Source organism: Hordeum vulgare, chromosome 4H, assembly GCF_904849725.1.
Source record: "Hordeum vulgare subsp. vulgare chromosome 4H, MorexV3_pseudomolecules_assembly, whole genome shotgun sequence".
Lineage (NCBI taxonomy): Eukaryota > Viridiplantae > Streptophyta > Magnoliopsida > Poales > Poaceae > Hordeum > Hordeum vulgare.
The window spans coordinates 53368129-53379691 of NC_058521.1; positions in this window are offsets into that span (position 1 = coordinate 53368129).

Here is an 11563-nt window from a genome sequence, read left to right on the forward strand (position 1 = left end):
TTTGACAACAATTTGTCCAAAAAGAATAGTCTGTAGCAATTTATGAAAACAGTGTACTTCTGTAACTCACAAAATTTTGAAAATTTAGGACATTCTATAAACTTTATATCAAAACACTGTGTAAAAATTTCAGAAACTTTCCACATTCCAGTAAAATATGAAAATTCAAACACTGCAGCAAAAGTTTCTATTTTTACACAGCACACATCAAACCATGCAATGCAAGCATCCTAATGCAATTCGTGGAATCTTTTTTATTGATTTTTTATAAATAACACATAATATAAATTAAAAAAGTAAAGTTATGCTCCAAGCAAAACTCATATTATGTGACGAATAAAAATATAGCTCTAAGTAAGATTACCGATAGCGTTGGAGACGAAAGAGGGGATGCTTCCGGGGCATCCTCAAGCTTAGGCACTTGAGTCTTCCATGTATATTACCTTGGGTGACTTGGGCATCCCCAAGCTTAGTTACTTGTCACTCCTTGTTCTCCTTACATGGGTGTCTCACCCAAAACTTGAGAACTTCAATCACACAATACTTAACGGAACTTCGTGAGAAGGGTTAGTGTAATAAAGATAGATGATTCACTTAGGTACTGCCACGTCAAGATTCATAATTGTTCCCACATGATACCTACTGTATTCTATCATTACCATAATTTATATTACTGAATATAAGCTATGGGAACATTAAAATAAGCAAACTATGCATGCAAAACAGAATCTATCAAAAACAGAACAGTCTGTGAAGATATGTAGTACATCCATACTTACCTGTCTCTAAACATTCTGAAAAATTAGTACAACCAGAAGAATTTGTATATACAGAATGTGTAAAAAACCATATCATTATCACACTAGTAAAAAATGAAAATTTATGTACTGGATTCAAAAGTTTTTGTTTTGGTTCAGCATTAATTCTACTCATCTTGTGAGTCATCCCAAAGGCTTTACTTGGCACATTATGGAAATAAAAGACACAAAACATGATTATTTCAGTAGCCTAATCTTGTGAACTTATAAGAACAGAAGGTAAAAGTGTTGGGTTGTCTCCCAACAAGCGATTTTCTTTAATGCCTTTTAGCTAGGCATGGTTATTTCAATGATGCTCTTCCAAGCCTAATTCCGATGATGATTTCATTCATACTCTAAAAGATATAAGTGAAGTTCATATATCATTATACAATTAATATATATCTACCAATATCCAAGCTCAAAATATATAATTGAAGCACATGAAGCATTCTATAAGGCCATACTCAAAAGATTTAAGTGAAGCACGAAGAGTATTCTAAAGAGCCATACTCAAAAGATTTAAGTGAAGCACAAAGAGCATTCTACAAATCCATACTCAAAAGATTTAAGTGAAGCGCATGAAGTATTGTATAAATAAATGAAGGACTATCTCATACTAGAAGGGTGCATAAAAGGAGAACAAAAACACTAAAGATGCATATCATGTGAACAAAACAAAAACCGAGGTATACCGATAATTGTTGAAGAATAAAGATGGGATGCCTTCTGGGGCATCCCCAAGCTTAGATGCTTGAGCCTCCTTGAAATATATACTTGGGGTGCATTGGGCATCCCCAAGCTTGAACTCTTATCTCTCTGTATTCTTCTTTTATCGATACCTCCTCGATCTTCGAACACTTAATTCACACAAAACTTAACAAAACCCTCGTGAGATCCGTTAGTATAATAAAGCAAAATACTACTTTAAGTAATGTTGTGAACTCATTACAAATTCATATTAGCATTATATCTAATATAGTCCAACTTCACCATGGTTCATACCCAGAGGTACTACCCATAGATTCATCAGAATAAGAGAATAATGCATAGAAAACAGAATCTGTCAAAAACAGGACAATCTGTAGCAATCTGGAAACTTCGTATAATTCTGTAACTCAAAAAATTCTAAAAAATAGGAAGAAATAAAAAATTCATAGCAGTACTATGTAACAATTTCAGAAACTTTTGACATTTCAGTAAAAATGTAAATTTACGCACTACATCCAAAGTTTTTGTTTTTGCACTTCACACACCAAACAAGCAATCTAATCATCCTAAAGGCAAATCTTGGCACATTATTTTTATAATACAATGGATATATACAAGGGCATAACTATTTTTGGGAAACTTCCATGAAATATTCTACATTGCATCCATGATCATGAACACAAGTGTTCATAGTCGACCCTCACTTCTCCAATGCACAACCTTCCAATCACTTCTCTTTTTGAAAACTTCTTAGGCATAAGAGGCAAGTAATTATTTTTGTATTTTTCATTATATAATTTTTTTTGTTTGTTTCACCCACAAATAAATAAATAAAAAATGGAAAACAAAATCTACTTAGTGAAGAAAGCAAACAAGCACACACGAGAATATCAACCCCACGCTATTGCACCCTGGCAACGGCGCCAGAAAAGAGCCTGATAATCCCCAAGTGCAAGGAATCATAATAGCAATTTCCACAGGTGGAAGTGATAAGTATGGAGAGGCGAACCCACAAGGAGCTAAAGGTAAGAGCAGTATTCTCTCAAGTCCTATCTGCCACTGATACAACTATACGTACGCCGAACGTTTGCTTCCAACTAGGAACGAGAAATAAACTATGTTGTGGGTATGAAGAGAATAGCTTTGCATGACATAGGAGAACTAAAATATAAAAATAGGTGCTGTTATGATAAAGGTAGAATATATTACAATATATTACAAATAGCAAGTGTGGAATAATGGTGGGTCGGTTTGCGGAATTGTCCTAGTCAATTGTTAACAAGATCGGTAATCATTATTGCAATTTTATATGAGGGAGAGACATAAGCTAACATACTTTATATACTTGGATCATACAACCTTATGATTGGAACTCTAGCAAGCATCCGCAACTACTAAAGATCATTAAGGTAAAACCCAACCATATCATTAAAGCATCAAGTCCCCTTTATCCCATATGCAACAACCCTCCTACTCGGGTTTATGCTTGTGTCACTCAAGCAACCCACTACTAGCGAATCATGAACGTATTGCAACACCCTACAGCTGGAATCCTATTCAAAATATGCCCTAGAGTCAATAATAAATTGATTATTATTATATTTCCTTGTTCATGATAATTGTCTATTGTTCATGCTATAATTGTATTGACGAGAAACCGTAATACATGTGTGAATACATAGACGACACCATATCCCTAGTGGGCCTCTAGTTGACTGGCTCGTTGATCAATGGATGGTCATGGTTTCCTGACCATGGACATTGGATGTTGTTGATAACGGGATCACATCATTAGGAGAATGATGTGATGGACAAGACCCAATCCTAAGCATAGCACAAGATCTTGTAGTTCGTCTGCTAGAGCTTTTATAATGTCAAATATCATTTCCTTAGACCATGAGATTATGCAACTCCCAGATACCGTAGGAATGCTTTGGGTGTATCAAACGTCACAACATAACTGGGTGACTATAAAGGTGCACTGCATGTATCACCGAAAGTGTGTGTTGGGTTGGTACGAATCGAGACTGGGATTTGTCACTCCGTGTGACGGAGAGGTGTCTCTGGGCTCACTCGGTAATACATCATCATAATGAGCTCAATGTGACTAAGGAGTTAGTCACGGGATCATGTGTTACAGAACGAGTAAAGAGACTTGCCGGTAACGAGATTGAACAAGGTATAGAGATACCGACGAATGAATCTCGGGCAAGTAACATACCGATGGACAAAGAGAATTGTATACGGGATTAATTGAATCCCCGACATCGTGGTTCATCCGATGAGATCATCATGGAACATGTGGGAGCCAATATGGGTAACCAGATCCGCTATTGGTTATTGGACGAAAAGGTGTCTCGGTCATGTCTGCATGGTTTCCGAACCCGTAGGGTCTACACACTTAAGGTTCGGTGACGCTAGAGTTGTAATGGGAATTGTATGTGGTTACCGAAAGTTGTTCGGAGTCCCAGATGAGATCCCGGACATCAAGAGGAGTTCTGGAATAGTCTGGAGGTGAAGATTTATATATGGGAAGTCCAGTTTGAGTCACCACAAAAGTTTCGGGGTTTATCGGTATTGTACCGGGACCACCGAAAGGGTTCCAAGGGTCCACCGGGAAGGGCCACCTGCCCCGGAGGACCACATGGACTGAATATGGGTGGAAACCAGCCCCCTAGTGGGCTGGTGCAGCCCCCAAGGGCCCAAGGTGCCTAGGGTTTGGAACCCTAGGGCGTGGGGCGCCTCCCACCAACTTGGGAGGCAAGCCTCCCCCCTTGGCCGCTGCCCCCTCCTTTAAATGGATCTAGGGGGGCTGGCCCCCTCTCCCCTTCGGCCTTTAATTAGAGGAGGGGTGAGAGGGCAGCCGGACCCTTTCCCCTAGCGCCGCCCTCCACCCTCCAACACCTCCTCCTCCTCCGCGGTGCTTAGCGAAGCTGTGCCGAAGAACCACGAGCTCCACTGCCACCACGTCGTTGTGCTGCCGGAGCTCTCCCTCAACTTCTCCTCCCCCCTTGCTAGATCAAGAAGGAGGAGACGTCCTGACGCTGTACGTGTGTTGAAAGCGGAGGCATCGTCCGTTCGGGCTTGAATCAGATCTTTCGCGATTTGAATCGCCACGAGTACGACTCCATCAACCGCCTTCTTTCAACGCTTCCGCTTAGCGATCTTCAAGGGTATGAAGATGCACTCCCTCTCTCTCGTTGCTAGCATCTCCTAGATTGACCTTGGTGGGAATTGTTTTTGAATTATTACTACGTAATCCAACAAATCCCTCTGCTTGCGCGACACAGAGAGCACCATAGGACAACACCAATAATAAAGCATGCAACTCAAACCAATCTAGATCATCAATCAACCCATAAGACAAAGGGAATATACTCAAAACATCATAGGATGACAACACATCATTGGATCATAATATGTTGTATAAAGCACCATGTTCAAGTAGGGGATTACATCGGGGTGCTGGAGAGTGGGCCGCTAAAAGAAGATGAGGACGGTGATGAAGAAGGTGATGTTGATGAAGACGATCACCGTGGCGATGGTTCCCCCGGTGGCACTCCGGCACCACCGGGAGAGAGGGGGAGAGGGCCTCCCCCTTGTGCCTCCTCCTCCATGGCCTCCCCCAAGGTGGGAAGAGGTTCTCCCTCTCGTCCATGGCCTCCATGGTGATGATGGCCCCTCCGTCTTCCTCCTCCATGGTCTCCGGTGATGGTGTCCCCTCCGACAGGGTGCCTGAGAGGGCCAAGATTGGTTTTTTCATGGCTCTAGAGGCTTGCGGTGGCGGAACTCCCGATCTAGGTTTGTTTTCGGGGGTTTCTGTATTTATAAGAATATTTGGCTTTGGAATCACGTTAGGGGAGTGCTCGAGGGGCCCACAAGCCAGGGGGCGCGCCCTAGTGGCTTGTGGCTGCCTCGGGACTCCTCTCCGGTATATTTTTTCTCCATTATTTTTCATATTCTCCAAAAACATTCTTCGTAAATTTTCAGCCCATTCCGAGAAATTTTATTTCTACACAAAAACAACACCAACTCTGCTGAAAACTCCGTCAGTCCGGGTTAGCTCTAACAAAATAATAGCAAAATCATATAGAATTATTTTAAACATGGCATGAATACTTCATAAATTATAGATACGTTGTAGACGTATCAAGGCGTAAAACCCCACTTCTACAGGTGTTTACCCATTTCACTCTCTATCCTCTGTGAAAAGTTGTCTCACCTAGGAGAGGGGCACTAGGTTTTTCTCTGCCCATTTTCAAATGCGGCTTTCACAAACTCCTTGGTTTTTTATATCCATTCATTGGTCATGTATTTTTGACTAGTGTGACCGGTGTACATCCATGCACAATCACCCATGCCGCTACTTGCAGTGACAATACAAGCACCATATTCATATTCGTCATGTTAACTATAATGTAATTAAGACTAGATACATAACTAATTACTGTTGTCATATTATTTATGCGACGATTTTATTATTTACCATACAATAGGGAAAAAAGCATTCATGTATTGAATCCTATCTCTAATAGGTAAATATGGGTCCTAATCCCACCCGAGTACATGTAGATTGGGTCCGTTCCCCGTGCTTTACTCCGGTCCAAGGCAAAATTTTGGCAGCACGTCCCTGATGTTCTCTAGATACATGTCTCGGCAACAAGCCGAGAGAATATGTACCCGGAGAAGAACGGGGTGACGCTCACGAAATTTTGCCTCACACCAAAGTAGAGCATGAGAAACGAAACCCAGTCTACACGTACTCGAGCTGTCCATGGATAACATGGACAATTCGAAAGTATGACAGTTATAAATATGCAAAGACATGCATATTTATAGATGACACCCTTTCGAATGGGAGACGCCTAGGTTACGAGACTTGACATGAAAGTAAAATCTAGTCGCATTGGCACGGCGACCGAAACACAGCAAAATAGGGGAGGGGGAGGAAATGACAACGATCTCACCTCTAGTCGAACGACGCCGACGACTACAACAGGACCAATGTGCTCTTGGAGGTGAAGGGAAGATCCGTGCACATGAAAATCACCGACACAACCAACATAAGAACTCAAACAACAAACTAATAACCAACATCTACGAGTGCATCTAATCAACATCATCTTTGAGTTTAACGATCAAATCTAAAGAAAAAATGTGAAACTAACCGTAAAGCTGGATTGCCTATTTAGACATTCACATTTTTTATCCTTTAATTATTTCTACGAGTGCATCTAATCAACATCATCTTGGAGTGCAACCATACTATCTAGTAGGATCAGCCATCAACAATACTAGCAGCGAGCCGCAGCCACCAACACACTCCCCACTAGCAACGAGTGGCGAATCCACTAGCTGGGCTTCATAGGGATCTAGCCTACCCTCCAAAAAGTGAATGCTTCTTTACTTCTCGGCTCAGCCAAACAATAGGCAACAACCCACACACAGGAGTGCTCAACCAAAGCAACGCATCCGTTTCTCAAAAAAGGAAAAAAAGCACATATCTAGGCTTCCAGGCACACTGCACACACCGCTCTTGCTCTATATGCATGGCTCTAGATCTAGCATTGGCCAGACCTTGCACACATCGCTCATGCTCCAGGTCTAGGGCTTCCAAGCACTTCATCTAATGATATTACTGATCCCTCAACCCCATGCGATGAGAGAAACGATACAACATTTGATGAGAGTAGAAACAATTACCATAAATACTAGATGATTCTGGTAGTATTCTGAAAACGTTTGAGCATATTTTGACAAATGGACTTCGATATAATGGCTATTTAGCTAAGCAGATTCAAAATTTGGTTCGAAGTTTAATATTTTTCAAAAATTCTAGAATAATTTTAGTAAATACTACATGTTTCTAGTAGTATTGGAAAGTTTGAGCACATTTGGACAAATGGACTACGAGATTATGAGTATTTAGATAAGCAGGTTCAAAATTTAATATTTTCAGAAGGAGCGAGAAGGGAGGACCTCGGGGACGACACGACGATGGCGTTGAGACGGTTCGGGGATAGACGGTGGGAGGGGCGGCCAGCAATGGCCTAGCACCGACAAGAGGGGGTGGGGTGATACGTATCCAATGTATCTACTTCTGCAAACTCTTTTGCCCTTGTTTTGGACTCTAATTTACATGATTTGAATGGATTTAACCCGGAGAGACAATGTTTTCAGCAGAATTGCCTTGGTGTTATTTTTGTGCAGAAATAAAAGTTCTCAGATTGACCTGAAAATTTTACGAAGAATATTTCTAGAATTAATAAAAAATAGTGGCGAAAGAACCTACCAGAGAGGGGCCACCACCAGGCCACAAGCCTGCAGGGCCCCCCCTAGGGCACGCCCGTGGCTTGTGGGCCCCTATAGATCCACCGAGCTCGTTTCCACTCCTTTATATTCCTATCCGGGGAGAAAAATCAGGAGAGAAGAGTTCATCACGTTTGACAATAACTGGGATTCTTTGCGGTGATTACCGTAGTTTGAGGAGTTCATGTATTCACTAAGAGTTAATGCTTTGGTCCGGTTCTCTATTAAAAGGAGGCCTTAATATCCCTTAGTTTCCATTAGGACCCCGCTGCCACGGGGGGGGGGGGGGGGGGTAGGACAAAAGATGGCATGCAAGTTCTTTTCCATAAGCACGTATGACTATATATGGAATACATGCCTACATTACATTGATGAATTGGATCTAGTTATGTATCACCCTATGTTATGACTATTGCATGATGAATGCCATCCGACATAATTATCCATCACTGATCCATTGCCTACAAGCTTTCCACATATTGACCTACCTTTGCTAAGTTACTTTTCCCTTGCTATTGTTACGATCACTATAAAACTGCTAATGTCACGTTTGTCATCATTACTATTACTTCCATACTACTTTGCTACTAAATACTTTGATGCAGATATTAAGTCTTTCAGGTGTGGTTGAATTGACAACTCAGCTGCTAATACTCGAGAATATTCTTTGGCTCTCCTTGAGTCAAATCAATAAATTTGGGTTGAATACTCTACCCTCGAAAATTGTTGCAATACCCTATACTTGTGGGTTATCAGGGGGCGATGGAGCAGAGGTGGGGGCTCGGTAGAGGCCCAACAGCGACGCGATAAAGGAGAGGTCGATGGCGGCATGATGGAGGAGGGCCCGGTGGCGGCGCGATGAAGGAGGGGTCTATGGTGGCGTGATGGAGGAGGGGCCGGTGGCGGCACGGTGGAGGAGGGGCTATTGGCGGTGCAATGGAGGAGGGGCCGTGGCGGCATGGTGGAGTAGGGGATGGTGGCGGCGCGGTAAACCTAGCTAGGCGAGCGAGGGTCAGCAATATGCGTGCAGTGTGTGTGTGTCTTGGGGAGGGAGAGCGGGGATGATGTGGGGGTGAGAGAGGTTCTTCCCCGTCAGCCCTAGTACGACAGACGACAAAGAGTGGCTCCCGTTTATCCCACCATGAAATGAGACAAATTCGCCGAGAGCCAATCTTTGTCGTCAGCTAAAGTCCAAACATACAGCAAAGCATACCTTTGTCGTCAGCCCATTGCAAAACAAACGACAAAGTATGTATTCACCATCAGTTGGTCTGTGTCGTCAGCCACTGGCAACAAAGCATGTCTTTGTCGTCCGCCCCGATAAAAAGCTCACGACAAAGAACATAAACTATTTCCAATAGTGATAAATAGTTTCTTGCAATTTTATCGTATTGAAAACATAGAGAGGTGGAGATTTGGTTCCTCTCTCATAATAATTGTAAGTAGGAGTAGCAAGCACATGCATTTATATCCACCAAAAATGATCATATCGAGTGGTAAAACGCATCCCATAAATATAATTCTTAATGAGAACAAATTTCTTCAATATAGTGTAGTTGGGAGAATTCAAAAAATCATCCAACACCAGTGGCGTTACTTCCTCGCCGGTGATGTCCAACTTCCCCAACGCCTCCGCGAGCTTCACCGTTGTCGACACGGGTGCCTTCCCTTTACCCGAATTAGTAGGTGTCGACATCTTGTCCCCAGCAGACCGTGCGCCCGCCGATGAAATCAACGTCACCTCCATAAGGCCACCTTAACCCTAAGGGCATCTCCAAGGCGGACACGCAAACCCACCGCATTTGTTCGGACCACAGGAGCCATCCAACACGGGCCTATATCGGTCCGCGGGGCGATCCGAATGTGATTTATCCCACAAACTGTACACAAAAGTGGGGAAGATTTGCGGGAGTTCGGACACAAGAATTTTCGCTATCCTACACCCGACCCACCCAAAACCCTTCCCGGACCATGCGACTCAATCCTCCTCATTTTTTCTCCTTCCTTCTTTCTCTCTTGCCTTTGCTGCCGCTCCACCACCCCAGCCACCATGCCACACCCCTACCAGAACTCTGTATATCCATCACCTTTAGCTCCAGTAGGGCTCTGTGTCGCTTCTCCACCATATCCATTCAATACTTATCATTCGACCACCCCGCAAAGTTACCATCGTCTACTACTATTCCCACCATCCTCGACAACTACTCGATGAATCGTCGGAGCTGAAAATAGTTGTCCCTTCTTGTTTCTAATAATGGATTCTGATTTGGAATAAATATAGGAGCAGTATGTTGAGTCGTCCCACGGCTCGTCGGATGAGGAGGAGTACTCTGATGAGACGGCGATGATGCAGGCGGTCCTTGAAGATGCGGGGCGTGTGAAGGAGCATGTTCTCAATTTCAAGGGATCAATCAAGGTCATTGAGTGATCAACTGCGTAAGGGTGCGCAAGCATTTGACACTGATGGCCGGCTACTTTGCCCGTGATGCACTATTTGTTGACCTTTTTTGCTGGCGTTTTCGGGTGCACAAGGCTGTTTTTGGTCGTTTGTACCATGGCATCTGAAGAAGGATGTCGTGGGAACAATTGGATTCCCTGTTTACCAGAAGTGCACGGGCGCACTCCGGATGCTTGCATATGGCACGATCGCTGATTCATGAGATGAGTACCTATGGATGCGTGACATCACCTGCATAGATGACATGGTCACGTTTGCAACTGTCGTGGTCGAGGTGTTCAGATCTCAGTACGTGAGAGAACCAACTGTGGCAGACACCGAGAGGCTCTTGGCAATCTAAGAAGCACGAGGGTGGCTAAGTTTGCTTGAAGCTCTTGAGTTGTGACAGCCCGAGACCGACGTTCCGGAAGATTCCCCTTTTCTTTCCGTTTTCATCGTGTGTCTATTTTCTTTTGTCGCATCATCATCGCATCATTCGCATCATCTGCATTGCATCGGCATCTCCGTTGCCGCCAGTTTTCAAAACTTGCATCCGTTGTTAGTTGCCGGTTCTCGTCGTTGTCCGTTCTGAGCCCGAGCACACACGCATGCGCCCGCGGCAACGTTTAAATCCTTGTTTTTAAAAGTGTGTTGAAAAATTTCTCTGATTGGGGTGAAACTTGGCATGCGGTCGTAAATAGATATTGCTAGGCCGCATGTCAGATTTCGTCGCGATCGGATTCCGTCTGGTACTCGAACGGTCGACCGTAGCGGCGTCGTATCCGGTCTATCGTCGAATGTTTTCGGGGTTTTAAATATCGTGTTGCCGCGCCGCTCTATTTCCCTCTCACCTCCGCCTAGCCCCTCTGCACAATGCACCGAGCTCCACGCAACCTAGTCCGAAATTCCCCCCCCCCAGACCAGAACCCGACGGTCATAACCGTTAGGTCCACATCAACCCCGTAATACCTCAAAACATCTCCGGTTTGTCAAACGGTCTCCCTAACCTAGTTATCTCGACCATCCGATCTAAATCAGAGGGTCGAGATAGACCTAAACTTAGCCCACCTAACTACTTCGGCAACCAACCCTAGACCTAGCCTATCCCATCCATCAAACCCCCGCAGCGCCGCCGCTCCTTTTGTCCCTCCTTGGGATCGTCCCGATCCAGATCCATCCAAGATGCATATTCTTCTCCTCAATTTCAGCAGCAACCCAACCTCCGAATGTCTCCCGATCCACCCCATTGCCTGTGCCCGAGCAGACGCGTAGCCAGCCAACCTTAGTCCCGAGCGAATGCCTCCATCGT